The 12865-nt window shown below is 41.9% G+C and overlaps 24 non-coding genes across 24 annotated transcripts; 11 read left to right on the forward strand and 13 right to left on the reverse strand.

The window, feature by feature from the left end:
• Positions 1-5942: 5942 nt before the first annotated feature.
• Positions 5943-6014, reverse strand: trnag-ucc (transfer RNA glycine (anticodon UCC)). Its single transcript has one exon. It is a non-coding gene; the product is annotated as a tRNA-Gly (tRNA).
• A 101-nt stretch (positions 6015-6115) lies between these two features.
• On the forward strand, positions 6116-6207 carry trnar-ucu (transfer RNA arginine (anticodon UCU)). The gene is given in 2 exon segments: positions 6116-6152; positions 6172-6207. It is a non-coding gene; the product is annotated as a tRNA-Arg (tRNA).
• Positions 6208-6505: 298 nt separating this feature from the next.
• Positions 6506-6577, reverse strand: trnag-ucc (transfer RNA glycine (anticodon UCC)). Its single transcript has one exon. It is a non-coding gene; the product is annotated as a tRNA-Gly (tRNA).
• Positions 6578-6711: 134 nt separating this feature from the next.
• Positions 6712-6783, reverse strand: trnag-ucc (transfer RNA glycine (anticodon UCC)). The gene has a single exon. It is a non-coding gene; the product is annotated as a tRNA-Gly (tRNA).
• A 96-nt stretch (positions 6784-6879) lies between these two features.
• On the forward strand, positions 6880-6971 carry trnar-ucu (transfer RNA arginine (anticodon UCU)). The gene is given in 2 exon segments: positions 6880-6916; positions 6936-6971. It is a non-coding gene; the product is annotated as a tRNA-Arg (tRNA).
• Positions 6972-7296: 325 nt separating this feature from the next.
• On the reverse strand, positions 7297-7368 carry trnag-ucc (transfer RNA glycine (anticodon UCC)). Its single transcript has one exon. It is a non-coding gene; the product is annotated as a tRNA-Gly (tRNA).
• A 93-nt stretch (positions 7369-7461) lies between these two features.
• Positions 7462-7553, forward strand: trnar-ucu (transfer RNA arginine (anticodon UCU)). The gene is given in 2 exon segments: positions 7462-7498; positions 7518-7553. It is a non-coding gene; the product is annotated as a tRNA-Arg (tRNA).
• A 288-nt stretch (positions 7554-7841) lies between these two features.
• Positions 7842-7913, reverse strand: trnag-ucc (transfer RNA glycine (anticodon UCC)). The gene has a single exon. It is a non-coding gene; the product is annotated as a tRNA-Gly (tRNA).
• Positions 7914-8014: 101 nt separating this feature from the next.
• Positions 8015-8106, forward strand: trnar-ucu (transfer RNA arginine (anticodon UCU)). Its single transcript is given in 2 exon segments — positions 8015-8051; positions 8071-8106. It is a non-coding gene; the product is annotated as a tRNA-Arg (tRNA).
• A 298-nt stretch (positions 8107-8404) lies between these two features.
• On the reverse strand, positions 8405-8476 carry trnag-ucc (transfer RNA glycine (anticodon UCC)). Its single transcript has one exon. It is a non-coding gene; the product is annotated as a tRNA-Gly (tRNA).
• Positions 8477-8610: 134 nt separating this feature from the next.
• trnag-ucc (transfer RNA glycine (anticodon UCC)) lies at positions 8611-8682 on the reverse strand. The gene has a single exon. It is a non-coding gene; the product is annotated as a tRNA-Gly (tRNA).
• Positions 8683-8778: 96 nt separating this feature from the next.
• Positions 8779-8870, forward strand: trnar-ucu (transfer RNA arginine (anticodon UCU)). Its single transcript is given in 2 exon segments — positions 8779-8815; positions 8835-8870. It is a non-coding gene; the product is annotated as a tRNA-Arg (tRNA).
• Positions 8871-9203: 333 nt separating this feature from the next.
• On the reverse strand, positions 9204-9275 carry trnag-ucc (transfer RNA glycine (anticodon UCC)). The gene has a single exon. It is a non-coding gene; the product is annotated as a tRNA-Gly (tRNA).
• Positions 9276-9371: 96 nt separating this feature from the next.
• trnar-ucu (transfer RNA arginine (anticodon UCU)) lies at positions 9372-9463 on the forward strand. Its single transcript is given in 2 exon segments — positions 9372-9408; positions 9428-9463. It is a non-coding gene; the product is annotated as a tRNA-Arg (tRNA).
• Positions 9464-9753: 290 nt separating this feature from the next.
• Positions 9754-9825, reverse strand: trnag-ucc (transfer RNA glycine (anticodon UCC)). Its single transcript has one exon. It is a non-coding gene; the product is annotated as a tRNA-Gly (tRNA).
• A 279-nt stretch (positions 9826-10104) lies between these two features.
• trnar-ucu (transfer RNA arginine (anticodon UCU)) lies at positions 10105-10196 on the forward strand. Its single transcript is given in 2 exon segments — positions 10105-10141; positions 10161-10196. It is a non-coding gene; the product is annotated as a tRNA-Arg (tRNA).
• A 325-nt stretch (positions 10197-10521) lies between these two features.
• On the reverse strand, positions 10522-10593 carry trnag-ucc (transfer RNA glycine (anticodon UCC)). The gene has a single exon. It is a non-coding gene; the product is annotated as a tRNA-Gly (tRNA).
• Positions 10594-10689: 96 nt separating this feature from the next.
• On the forward strand, positions 10690-10781 carry trnar-ucu (transfer RNA arginine (anticodon UCU)). Its single transcript is given in 2 exon segments — positions 10690-10726; positions 10746-10781. It is a non-coding gene; the product is annotated as a tRNA-Arg (tRNA).
• Positions 10782-11071: 290 nt separating this feature from the next.
• On the reverse strand, positions 11072-11143 carry trnag-ucc (transfer RNA glycine (anticodon UCC)). Its single transcript has one exon. It is a non-coding gene; the product is annotated as a tRNA-Gly (tRNA).
• Positions 11144-11239: 96 nt separating this feature from the next.
• On the forward strand, positions 11240-11331 carry trnar-ucu (transfer RNA arginine (anticodon UCU)). The gene is given in 2 exon segments: positions 11240-11276; positions 11296-11331. It is a non-coding gene; the product is annotated as a tRNA-Arg (tRNA).
• A 333-nt stretch (positions 11332-11664) lies between these two features.
• trnag-ucc (transfer RNA glycine (anticodon UCC)) lies at positions 11665-11736 on the reverse strand. The gene has a single exon. It is a non-coding gene; the product is annotated as a tRNA-Gly (tRNA).
• Positions 11737-11830: 94 nt separating this feature from the next.
• trnar-ucu (transfer RNA arginine (anticodon UCU)) lies at positions 11831-11922 on the forward strand. Its single transcript is given in 2 exon segments — positions 11831-11867; positions 11887-11922. It is a non-coding gene; the product is annotated as a tRNA-Arg (tRNA).
• Positions 11923-12245: 323 nt separating this feature from the next.
• trnag-ucc (transfer RNA glycine (anticodon UCC)) lies at positions 12246-12317 on the reverse strand. The gene has a single exon. It is a non-coding gene; the product is annotated as a tRNA-Gly (tRNA).
• Positions 12318-12413: 96 nt separating this feature from the next.
• Positions 12414-12505, forward strand: trnar-ucu (transfer RNA arginine (anticodon UCU)). The gene is given in 2 exon segments: positions 12414-12450; positions 12470-12505. It is a non-coding gene; the product is annotated as a tRNA-Arg (tRNA).
• The last annotated feature ends 360 nt before the right edge of the window (positions 12506-12865 follow it).

Consider the following 12865-nt stretch of genomic DNA (forward strand, 5'->3'; position numbering starts at 1 on the left):
CAAGATAATCACACAATGAACAGCATGTGTCCATTAATAGCCACTCATGGAAGGATTAATACTTCCATTTGAACAAGAGCGGCTAAAATGCTGCAATAACAGAAAGTAATTAAATGTTCCATTGTTCGGGCTGGCTTAACTCTTAACACTTATTTAATGAGAACATTTTATACTGCGAATGTCGTAATGCTGTTTGTGTTTTGTTGTTGTTCATGACAAAACACAAATTGTGCCGGTTAATTAGGTATTAAAAGTTTCTGCAGCAGCTCTTTGTTCTCATGGCGGCTGTGGTGAAAAGCAGCTTTTGGAGCCGACTCACAGCAGACGTCATGACCCCGTTCCCAAATCGTCCCGCCCACCTGGCGTCCTTTTCGCCGTTCTTAACGACTGACATTTTGCTGGCGGATGTCCCGTAAACCCACAAAAGGAGGAAGCGTTAATAGCGAAAGCTTAAAAGGACTGTCGTCAAAGGCACCGAGGATGGATTTTTTTGGGGGGAGACCTCCTCGGAGAATATTGGTGATGGCAAATAAAAGACATTTGCTTGTAAACTTTACTGGGAGTGAGAATGTCAAGACAAACATGTAGTGTGTAATTCCCTCCAGCTTTGTTGACTGTTTTCAACAAAGTCCTCATACGTCTTGTTATCAGTTCTTAATGTCAGCCGGGCAGCCCTAGGTGGGTCCAGACACGTAGTCTGGACAATGTCTGGGGTAAAGGCTCTCCTACAGAGTGCTCCTCATAGGTCACATCCTGTCCGAAATGTGGCGGGGAGGGGGGGCGGGCTTCTTCTTACCATGTGAGGTGGGAGGCAGAATGCCAAAGGTCAGGATTGCTTTCTCAAATTTCAAAGCTTGCTCCAGGGGGCAGAGGTGATGAGGTCACTGTGGATACTTTAGCTCTAGTTAGGGCCACTGCGTGGCCGCATGCGCATCACGGTAATGGCTTCCGCAATTAAACACTAAAAATGGAAGCAGTTGTATCCTCGGAGTGTTGGGAGGCAATGATGGAGCCCCCCCCCCCCCCTTTTTAGGCCCCTTACCTGCTGTGCGCTACGGCACATGCTCAAAGGGAGATTGTTGTTGTCTTACTGCGGGATTAGTCGGCAATCAAGCATTGAGGGCAGCTCAGCTTTTTCGGCCTGAGTGGACAAACACAACCCCGGTGTGAGCTCACTTAGCAATAAAAGAGGCTCCAGTGTGCGGGGAAGTGTGACGGATGGTCGCAAAAAGGTTCTTGGTGTTTAGAAATGGCTTATTTCAGATCAAAATTTGACTCGTTCCAAAAATATATCGCTGCCAATGCGAGCTACAGAGTAAGCTAACATTAGCATGTATGCTATATTTGGATTGTTTTGAGGTTCAAACTCGGTGGCTAGTGGTTTATGTCAAACTTGTACGGCATCAGGCAGCATGGTGTCTTATTGGCTAACATGTCTGCCTCAGAGTCAAGAGGTCAGGGGTCAAAATGATTTTTAATTTAAGTGCAGAAATTCAATAGCGGTCGAAATTAACGTTTGGGGTTTGAACTGGTGGAGGCTCAAAGTGGATCTCGCAAATTATTGGAGGTAGAAAACGAGCAGAAATTGATGTTGGAGTAAAAAGAAAAGAAGCAAGATGTCATTACTCAGGCTCCGGCCCTGAAGAATAACTCATTGTTTTGTTTGGCTGGCTTTTGAGAAAGTGAACGCGCATATTCAGACGGGCAAGAAAGGGCAGCAGGGGAGCGCGAGAAGAAAGAGACTTGAGCGTGGGTGTGCGCCACACAAAAGAGGGAGAAGAGGACACTGCCAAGAGTGAAGAAGCACAAGAACATTCTGGAACAAATCAACTGGAACAGTCCGTAAGCATCGATGTGGATAGACAGACGTGATCATATATAAACATTTAAATTCATGTGAAGAATGTTAAAGTGTCCCTTTCATTGACCTTTTTGTTTGCGTCTCTAGGAAGAAAGTGTTTGGAGAACCCTGATCTAGAGCCAAGTTGTTTTGTGAAGCACTTGAGCAGGTGTTATCTTCTTTAGCGATAAAGAACTTTGTGCACAGCATGGCATGACGCAAGGGAAGGAGACCAACCGAGTCGGCCTTACATAAGCGTCTCCAAAAACACACACACACACACACTTGCAGAGTGATCCAGATGTCGCGTGTGTGTCAGTGCACTCTTGACAGACACACACGGAGAAGGTCTGGACACGAGCGCCTCTGTTTCCCATCACCGTGAATCCACTCAACATGTGTTCTGGTCGGCCGCCAACGACTCACACTGATCCACTTAGTCGGAGCAAACAGTCGGAATCAAACAGGCCGTGATGGAACTGAACACTTCAGAACGAGGCCGCTCGTTAAGATTTATCAGCTTGAGTCTTGAATACGTCATGGGGAGATAAAGGGGCAAAGATGTGGACATAGGCAATTTAGAAGCAAATCATAGGAAAAAAATAAAAATAATAAACACTAGCAGTCAGTAGTGGGGAGTAGCAAATGACTAATACTAAAAAATAATTTTACAAAAGTCCAACCAAATAATCATGTTGAATCAGACAGATATGATTATTTTTAAGTTAGATGTGAAAACGGCCAATTTACTGGCAAACCATTAAAAAAAAATCTGTCAGTAGTGACTCATGTTAAATTGGAGTTAGCACACATGCTGTCATTTAAAGTGCCATTTATTAACCCAAAATATAGTTATATAGTTGTATAGTTTATTTATCTATTCATTTATTTATTTTTATAGTTGTATAGTTATTTTTTTATTTTGGGAAATCAAGTTAAAGAGTCTTTACAAACATTACAAATAGTTTTTTATTGATGACCGATTTCCGCTATCATCTGTTTACTCTCGGAATAAATGCAAATATTTCTTGATTACAGAGTCCCGTGTCTAAAGTACATGAAGTACTCGGAGGTGTGTTTGTGTGTGAGGGAGAGCCCAAACACACGTAGACAGCCTCCTTTGTCACGCTTATCTGCACCGTATGTGAGATGAAAGAACCGTGGGCTGCTGCAATCACAAACTGATAAAGAAAAAGAAAGGAAAGAAAGAGCAGAGGAAGAAATAAGGTTAAAGTCATGCAAAGCAAATATGTACCAGATTGAGAAGATTGGATTTTAGAGAAGGAAAATGACCAGCTGAGGAAAGCAGACCAAAAATTGGAAAAAAATAATATTACATAATATTGTATTGGGAAAAATAGGAAGTGCTTACAGAAAATTCAATAGAAACGAAAAACTACGATGGAATAATTTACCTTTAACAACCGAAACCAATTTGTGTACAGTCAGGGCCAACTTGAGCTTTGCAAACTTTCCTTATCAAGGAACACCGAACGTGTAGTTAATATCCAGCGAGACCTTCAAAAGCACAAGGCCCGATTGTGGCATAAGTCAAGTTATGTATTAACTCCAACCTCAATAAACGACAATTCCGACCATGTCAGACCTGGAGATAATAAAGCCATAACGTCATTGAAAAGAGCTTCACGAGTGGAAATGACAAGCCTCCGCTGTGTTCCGATGAGATAAAAGCGAGCCGTGTGACATGAATGCCGCAATAAAAGCCGGTAAGGTGTTTTGGAAACTTCGCTGATAGCGGTCAGCGGTAGAACCATGGAAATCAGTTTCCTCAACAATAAACCTCTTTATGCCAGACATCACATTTAAAAATAGAAAGGACTGTCCTTCAGTGTCACATGACTCCATAATAATAAAATATCAGATGGTTCTATTTTAAGATGATGAAAGGAAACAAGCTTGATAACAACTTTAATAATACAAACGTGACGGCTGATATTCTTTGATCGCGTCATTCTGCTTTAAAGCGCCTTGTCAAATATTAACAAATGATATTAGCAACAATATTTCCTCCGTATTATGTTAGCTTGCTTGCTGACATTGTTATTTAGCGTCGGGTAGCTAAAGATAGCTAGCTTAACATCTACCTAGTCGTAAAATGAATTGAAAGGTTTGTCAAAATGTGTTTTGTGACATTAAAGTAATCAATAATATGAAAATCTAAGTTAAGAAATATGTTGCTAACTAGCATTGAACAGCTAAATCGCTCAGGAGAACAATCAGCTTCTTTTTGCCTCTGATAATTTTGGTTGCTCCACTTGCAACTCTATCTTGCGAGCATTACAAAACGGACTTTTTCAACCTGATTTACGTCAAAAGTAAAAAATTCACAAGCTTCGGTGTAGGTGTCTCTTAATCATGGCCCCAGACATATTTGCATCGCATTACAAGGGCTTGGGCAAGAGTTAATCCCAAAGACAATGCACAAAGTGGAGCACAGTCTACGTGTCGGATCCCTCCCCACCCAACGGATCTGACTGGCATAGTTAATGTTCCTCCTAATCCCACCCAGCAAGCAGCGCTGCAGTCATCACGCTGGCAATCATCTAAGGGGGAGCTGCAGGAATCCCTCAGCGACTCTTAATCGTCCAAACTGATTACCAACCCGCTCAATCGCCGGGGCAAGGCACCGTCGGTCCCGAAACAGTTCTCCGAAGTTACGTAAAGTCTTGCGTTCGTGGGGGCCGGCGAAGGAATTCAACGAATTTGTAGAGAATTATCGTGCAATGAGGTGACAGGTGATTGATGAGACAAGTTGCTTTGTGAAAAAACATCTACAACCCTACGAAAACTGCTAAATCACAGAATCCAATGCAAAAAGACAATTTCATTTAAGATTGTGTTGGATTTCTCCACCAAGCTGCAAACCAGTGATGCTGGGAATTTCGCCCAATTGGCTGAGGTATGACTTTAGAGTTGAGTTGGAGATAAAGTTTCACAAAACGCTGATGACTAATTAGGCAGATCAATGACTGCCAAAGCATAAACCACAAATGCTGCTTTAGCCCATTATCTTGACATAAAATAGCCATTAAATGTTTTACAAGGCATTTAGCCACCATTTTTTGGGTTTGTGGATTAGGGTGGAGAAGTTCAAGTAATGGTGGGAAGATTTTTACACATTTACTCACAATTAGTGGTAGTGAAGGGGAGAAAATTCTCTCGATTGAAAGCGGAGGAGACGGTAACTTGGACATCCAGCAGAACTCCTCCAAAAACTGTTGGAACAGCTTTTTCGTGAACTTTTGTTTTCCCCCTGCAGATTGAAAACATTAAGATTGGAATGACCAATATGACACAACAGTAAAACTTTTAATTCCTATAGTGTGTTTATCTGGATCTGATACAAAACTCAGCTAGCATTATTTGTAGCAGAACATCACAGCTTGACATAGCGGGACTTTTCCCCATTGCGACAAAATCGGAAAACTCCAAATCGGCCACCCGAAGTACCATCAACAGGGAAGATGGACAAAAAATCGAGTTGACTTACCAAAGTAGTTATACTAAATACTGCCGACAAATTACACTGACCGATGTCTGCCAACACGTGAACCACAAACACAGGCTTAGCCTATTATCGTGTCATAAAATGGCTACCAAATATTTTTTGTGGCATTTTGGGGGGTTGTGGGTTAGGTTAAAAGAGCTGAAATTTTGTTGAGAAGAATTTTTGAAAAGTAAATTCAAGCGAATGTGACAAGGTGGAGGAGTTTGAGAGACAACAAAGTCTTTCTACTTAACTCCTTGACACAGTACCGCTGAGGCTGGACAACATAATCATCTGCCATGCGGACTACCTGTCTAGCGGACTAGCTACATTTCCAGCTATCATTATATCAACAAGGATGAGACATTCTCTCTTGAGTTCTTGTATGTGTTGGCCATAGCTATGAATAGCTGGACAAAATGTCCTTTGTAAGCCAATAATCATCTGATCGTGCCAGCAGATCCTCTGCGGCTAAATATTTGACTTCAACTTTAACTGTTTCATCACTTGGACTGTATACTTTCTCTTCACAGTAAAAAGTCAAGTCCTTGCTTTCAACAGATCTGGAGCCTTTCACAAGAAAGGTCAAAGAATTGCGTTGGCCGGGAATCGAACCCAGGTCAACTGCTTGGAAGGCAGCTATGCTAACCACTATACCACCAACGCTTTTGGTGCAGTGTCATAATCTAGAGTTGAAGTGATACGGTAGGCAACCAGGCTAAATTTTAAGATTTAGTTGGATAAAAAAAGTAGCTTGTCATGCCAGTGGCTCTGTGGCGCAATGGACAGCGCATTGGACTTCTAGACAACTAGCAGTGAAGTGATTCAAAGGTTGTGGGTTCGAGTCCCACCAGAGTCATCCTATTATATTGCCTGAACAACCTCAAACACAATGCTCTCAGTAATCATGCAAACCGTCTGTCTTTTCAGACATTACCTTGCAGCATTGGTTGTTAGCAATTAGCATAGCCGCACAGTTAATCAAGAACAATTGACAATTCTTGTAGACTGGCAGTATTATTGTTATGGTAGTTACACAACAGGTTTATGAAATACAATCTGAGCATACAAAAATATACCAGGAGTGCCTTAGCATGAGGCTCTGGTATGCAAAGACATCCAGGAACATCCAAAGATCTGAAGAAGCATTAAAGTATTGCGTTGGCCGGGAATCGAACCCGGGTCAACTGCTTGGAAGGCAGCTATGCTAACCACTATACCACCAACGCTATGCCAAGGGAACTTTAACTTCAACAATTGAAGTGACAAAACGGTAGAAGTTTGCATTACAGCAGGGATCACCAATTCTTGAGGCTCTGGTATGCAAAGACATCCAGGAACATCCAAAGAAGCATTAAAGTATTGCGTTGGCCGGGAATCGAACCCGGATCAACTGCTTGGAAGGCAGCTATGCTAACCACTATACCACCAACGCCTTGGATACAGTCTTATAAACAAGAGTTGAAATGATACGGTAGTCAACCAGGCTCAATTTTAAGATGGATTAAAAAATGTAATGCCTATTGTTTGCGGCTCTGTAGCGCAATGGACAGCGCATTGGACTTCTAGACAACTAGCAGTGAAGTGATTCAAAGGTTGTGGGTTCGAGTCCCACCAGAGTCATCCTATTATATTGCCTGAACAACCTCAAACACAATACTCTCAGTAATCATGCAAACCGTCTGTCTTTTCAGACATTACCTTGCAGCATTGGTTGTTAGCAATTAGCATAGCCACACAGCTAACCAATGTAACATACCCTGTTACATTAACATAAGTTCCAAGAACAATTGACAATTCTTGTAGACTAGCAGTATTATTTTTATGGTAGTTACACAACAGGTTTATCAAATATAATCTGAGTATACAAAAATATCACAGGCGTGTCTTAGCATGAGGCTCTGGTATGCAAAGACATCCAGGAACATCCAAAGAAGCATTAAAGTATTGCGTTGGCCGGGAATCGAACCCGGGTCAACTGCTTGGAAGGCAGCTATGCTAACCACTATACCACCAACGCCTTGGATGCAGTCGTATAATCATGAGTTGAAATACGGTAGCCAACCAGGCTCAATTTTAAGATGGATAAAAAAATATAATACCTCATGACTGCGGCTCTGTAGCGCAATGGACAGCGCATTGGACTTCTAGACAAATAGCATTGAAGTGATTCAAAGGTTGTGGGTTCGAGTCCCACCAGAGTCATCCTATTATATTCCCTGAACAACCTCAAACACTGCTCTCAGTAATCGTGCAAACCATCTGTCTTTTCAGACATTACCTTGCAGCATTGGTTGTTAGCAATTAGCATAGCCGCACAGCTAACCAAGAACAATTGACAATTCTTGTAGACTAGCAGTATTATTGCTATGGTAGTTACACAACAGGCTTATGAAATATAAACTGAGCATACAAAAGTATCACAGAAGTGCCTGAGCATGAGGCTCTGGTATGCAAAGACATCCAGGAACATCCAAAGAAGCACTAAAGCACTGCGTTGGCCGGGAATCGAACCCGGGTCAACTGCTTGGAAGGCAGCTATGCTAACCACTATACCACCAACGTTTTGGCTGCAGTGTTATAATCTAGAGTTGAAGTGATACGGTAGGCAACCAGGCTCAATTTTAAGATTTAGTTGGATAAAAAAGTTAGTTCCTCATGACAGTGGCTCTGTAGCGCAATGGACAGCGCATTGGACTTCTAGACAACTAGCAGTGAAGTGATTCAAAGGTTGTGGGTTCGAATCCCACCAGAGTCATCCTATTATATTGCCTGAACAACCTCAAACACACTGCTCTCAGCAATCATGCAAACCGTCTGTCTTTTCAGACATTACCTTGCAACATTGGTTGTTAGCAATTAGCATAACCGCACAGCTAACCAAGAACAATTGACAATTCTTGTAGACTAGCAGTATTATTGTTATGGTAGTTAAACAACAGGCTTATGAAATATAAACTGAGCATACAAAAGTATCACAGAAGTGCCTTAGCATGAGGCTCTGGTATACAAAGACATCCAGGAACATCCAAAGATCTGAAGAAGCATTAAAGTATTGCGTTGGCCGGGAATCGAACCTGGGTCAACTGCTTGGAAGGCAGCTATGCTAACCACTATACCACCAACGCTATGCCAAGGGAACTTTAACTTCAACAATTGAAGTGACAAAACGGTAGAAGTTTGCATTACAGCAGGGATCACCAATTCTTGAGGCTCTGGTATGCAAAGACATCCAGGAACATCCAAAGAAGCATTAAAGTATTGCGTTGGCCGGGAATCGAACCCGGATCAACTGCTTGGAAGGCAGCTATGCTAACCACTATACCACCAACGCCTTGGATACAGTCTTATAAACAAGAGTTGAAATGATACGGTAGGCAACCAGGCTCAATTTTAAGATGGATAAAAAAATGTAATGCCTAATGTCTGCGGCTCTGTAGCGCAATGGACAGCGCATTGGACTTCTAGACAACTAGCAGTGAAGTGATTCAAAGGTTGTGGGTTCGAGTCCCACCAGAGTCATCCTATTATATTGCCTGAACAACCTCAAACACACTGCTCTCAGCAATCATGCAAACCATCCGTCTTTTCAGACATTACCTTGCAGCATTGGTTGTTAGCAATTAGCATAGCCACACAGCTAACCAATGTAACATACCCTGTTACATTAACACAAGTTCCAAGAACGATTGACTATTCTTGTAGACTAGCAGTATTATTTTTATGGTAGTTACACAACAGGTTTATCAAATATAATCTGAGCATACAAAAATATCACAGGAGTGCCTTAGCATGAGGCTCTAGTATGCAAAGACATCCAGGAACATCCAAAGATCTGGAGAAGCATTAAAGCACTGCGTTGGCCGGGAATCGAACCCGGGTCAACTGCTTGGAAGGCAGCTATGCTAACCACTATACCACCAACGCCTTGGATGCGGTCTTATAATCTAGAGTTGAAATGATACGGTAGACAACCAGGCTCAATTTTAAAATTGATTAAAAAATGTAATGCCTATTGTCTGCGGCTCTGTAGCGCAATGGACAGCGCATTGGACTTCTAAACAGCTAGCAGTGAAGTGATTCAAAGGTTGTGGGTTCGAGTCCCACCAGAGTCATCCTATTATATTGCCTGAACAACCTCAAACACAATACTCTCAGTAATCATGCAAACCATCTGTCTTTTCAGACATTACCTTGCAGCATTGGTTGTTAGCAATTAGCATAGCCGCACAGCTAACCAAGAACAATTGACAATTCTTGTAGACTAGCAGTATTATTGTTATGGTAGTTACACGACAGGCTTATGAACTATAAACTGAGCATACAAAAGTATCACAGAAGTGCCTGAGCATGAGGCTCTGGTATGCAAAGACATCCAGGAACATTCAAAGAAGCACTAAAGCACTGCATTGGCCGGGAATCGAACCCGGGTCAACTGCTTGGAAGGCAGCTATGCTAACCACTATACCACCAACGCCTTGTATGCAGTCTTATAATCAAGAGTTGAAATGATGCGGTAGTCAACCAGGCTCAATTTTAGGATGGACAAAAAAATGTAATGCCTAATGTCTGCGGCTCTGTAGTGCAATGGACAGCGCATTGGACTTCTAGACAACTAGCATTGAAGAGATTCAAAGGTTGTGCTAACCACTATACCACCAACGCCTTGTATACAGTCTTATAATAAAGAATTGAAATGCGGTAGTCAACCAGGCTCAATTTTAAGATGGATAAAAAATATATACCTAATGACTGGGGCTCTGTAGCGCAATGGACAGCGCGTTGGACTTCTAGACAACTAGCAGTGAAGTGATTCAAAGGTTGTGGGTTCGAGTCCCACCAGAGTCATCCTATTATATTCCCTGAACAACCTCAAACACAATGCTCTCAGTAATCATGCAAACCGTCTGTCTTTTCAGACATTACCTTGCAGCATTGGTTGTTAGCAATTAGCATAGCCACACAGCTAACCAATGTAACATACCCTGTTACATTAACATACGTTCCAAGAACAATTGACAATTCTTGTAGACTAGCAGTATTATGTTTATGGTAGTTACACAACAGGTTTATGAAATATAAACTGAGCATACAAAAGTATCACAGAAGTGCCTTAGCATGAGGCTCTGGTATGCAAAGACATCCAGGAACATCCAAAGAAGCATTAAAGCACTGCGTTGGCCGGGAATCGAACCCGGGTCAACTGCTTGGAAGGCAGCTATGCTAACCACTATACCACCAACGCTTTGGATGCAGTCTTATAATAATGAGTTGAAATGATGCGGTAGTCAACCAGGCTCAATTTTAAGATGGATTAAAAAATGTAATGCCTATTGTTTGCGGCTCTGTAGCGCAATGGACAGCGCATTGGACTTCTAGACAACTAGCAGTGAAGTGATTCAAAGGTTGTGGGTTCGAGTCCCACCAGAGTCATCCTATTATATTGCCTGAACAACCTCAAACACAATACTCTCAGTAATCATGCAAACCGTCTGTCTTTTCAGACATTACCTTGCAGCATTGGTTGTTAGCAATTAGCATAGCCGCACAGCTAACCAAGAACAATTGACAATTCTTGTAGACTAGCAGTATTATTGTTATGGTAGTGACACAACAGGCTTATGAACTATAAACTGAGCATACAAAAGTATCACAGAAGTGCCTGAGCATGAGGCTCTGGTATGCAAAGACATCCAGGAACATCCAAAGAAGCATTAAAGTATTGCGTTGGCCGGGAATCGAACCCGGGTCAACTGCTTGGAAGGCAGCTATGCTAACCACTATACCACCAACGCCTTGGATACAGTCTTATAATCAAGAGTTGAAATGATACGGTAGACAACCAGGCTCAATTTTAGAATGGATAAAAAAATGTAATGCCTAATGTCTGCGGCTCTGTAGCGCAATGGACAGCGCATTGGACTTCTAGACAACTAGCATTGAAGTGATTCAAAGGTTGTGGGTTCGAGTCCCACCAGAGTCATCCTATTATATTGCCTGAACAACCTCAAACACACTCCTCTCAGCAATCATGCAAACCATCCGTCTTTTCAGACATTACCTTGCAGCATTGGTTGTTAGCAATAAGTATAGCCACACAGCTAACCAATGTAACATACCCTGTTACATTAACATAAGTTCCAAGAACAATTGACAATTCTTGTAGACTAGCAGTATTACTTTTATGGCAGTTACACAACAGGTTTATGAAATACAATCTGAGCATACAAAAATATCACAGGAGTGTCTTAGCATGAGGCTCTGGTATGCAAAGACACCCAGGAACATCCAAAGATCTGGAGAAGCATTAAAGCACTGCGTTGGCCGGGAATCGAACCCGGGTCAACTGCTTGGAAGGCAGCCATGCTAACCACTATACCACCAACGCCTTGGATGTAGTCTTATAATCTAGAATTGAAATGGTACGGTAGACAACCAGGCATAATTTTAAGATGGATAAAATATATATACCTACTGACTGGGGCTCTGTAGCGCAATGGACAGCGCATTGGACTTCTAGACAACTAGTACTGAAGTGATTCAAAGGTTGTGGGTTCGAGTCCCACCAGAGTCATCCTATTATATTCCCTGAACAACGTCAAACACTGCTCTCAGTAATCATGCAAACCATCTGTCTTTTCAGACATTACCTTGCAGCATTGGTTGTTAGCAATTAGCATAGCCGCACAGCTAACCAATGTAACATACCCTCTTACATTAACATAAGTTCCAAGAACAATTGACAATTTTTATAGACTAGCAGTATTATTTTTATGGTAGTTACACAACAGGTTTATCAAATATAATCTGAGCATGCAAAAATATCACAGGAGTGTCTTAGCATGAGGCTCTGGTATGCAAAGACATCCAGGAACATCCAAAGAAGCATTAAAGCACTGCGTTGGCCGGGAATCGAACCCGGGTCAACTGCTTGGAAGGCAGCTATGCTAACCACTATACCACCAGCGCCTTGGATACAGTCTTATAATCTAGAGTTTAAATAATACGGTAGAAAACCAGGCTCAATTTTAAGATGGATAAAAAAATATAATACCTTATGACTGCGGCTCTGTAGCGCAATGGACAGTGCATTGGACTTCTAGACAACTAGCAGTGAAGTGATTCAAAGGTTGTGGGTTCGAGTCCCACCAGAGTCATCCTTTTGTATTCCCCGAGCAACCCCTTCCTCAAATACACTGATCTTAGTAAGCATCTGTTTTTTCAGACGTTACCTTGCAGCATTGGTGGTTAGCAATTAGCATAGCTGCCTCTGATTTTTTTTTTTTCCGAGTGGTAGAAAGTGACTCAGGTTGCAAGTAGTTATAGTCTGCTTCCTGATTGCTTAATGGCACTCTTCCCTGGAATTCATATGATTGCTATGGTGTAAGCTTCAATTGTCTTCATTCTTTTTGGATTTTTGCTCCAATGTTTTGCAAAACTATTATAAGGATTTACATACCAAGGATGCAAGTTGGTTCGTAGAAAAAAAGCAAATCATAACCTTGGAAGAAATGCAG

The sequence above is a fragment of the Syngnathus scovelli genome, chromosome 7, assembly GCF_024217435.2.
Source record: "Syngnathus scovelli strain Florida chromosome 7, RoL_Ssco_1.2, whole genome shotgun sequence".
Classification (NCBI taxonomy): Eukaryota; Metazoa; Chordata; class Actinopteri; order Syngnathiformes; family Syngnathidae; genus Syngnathus; species Syngnathus scovelli.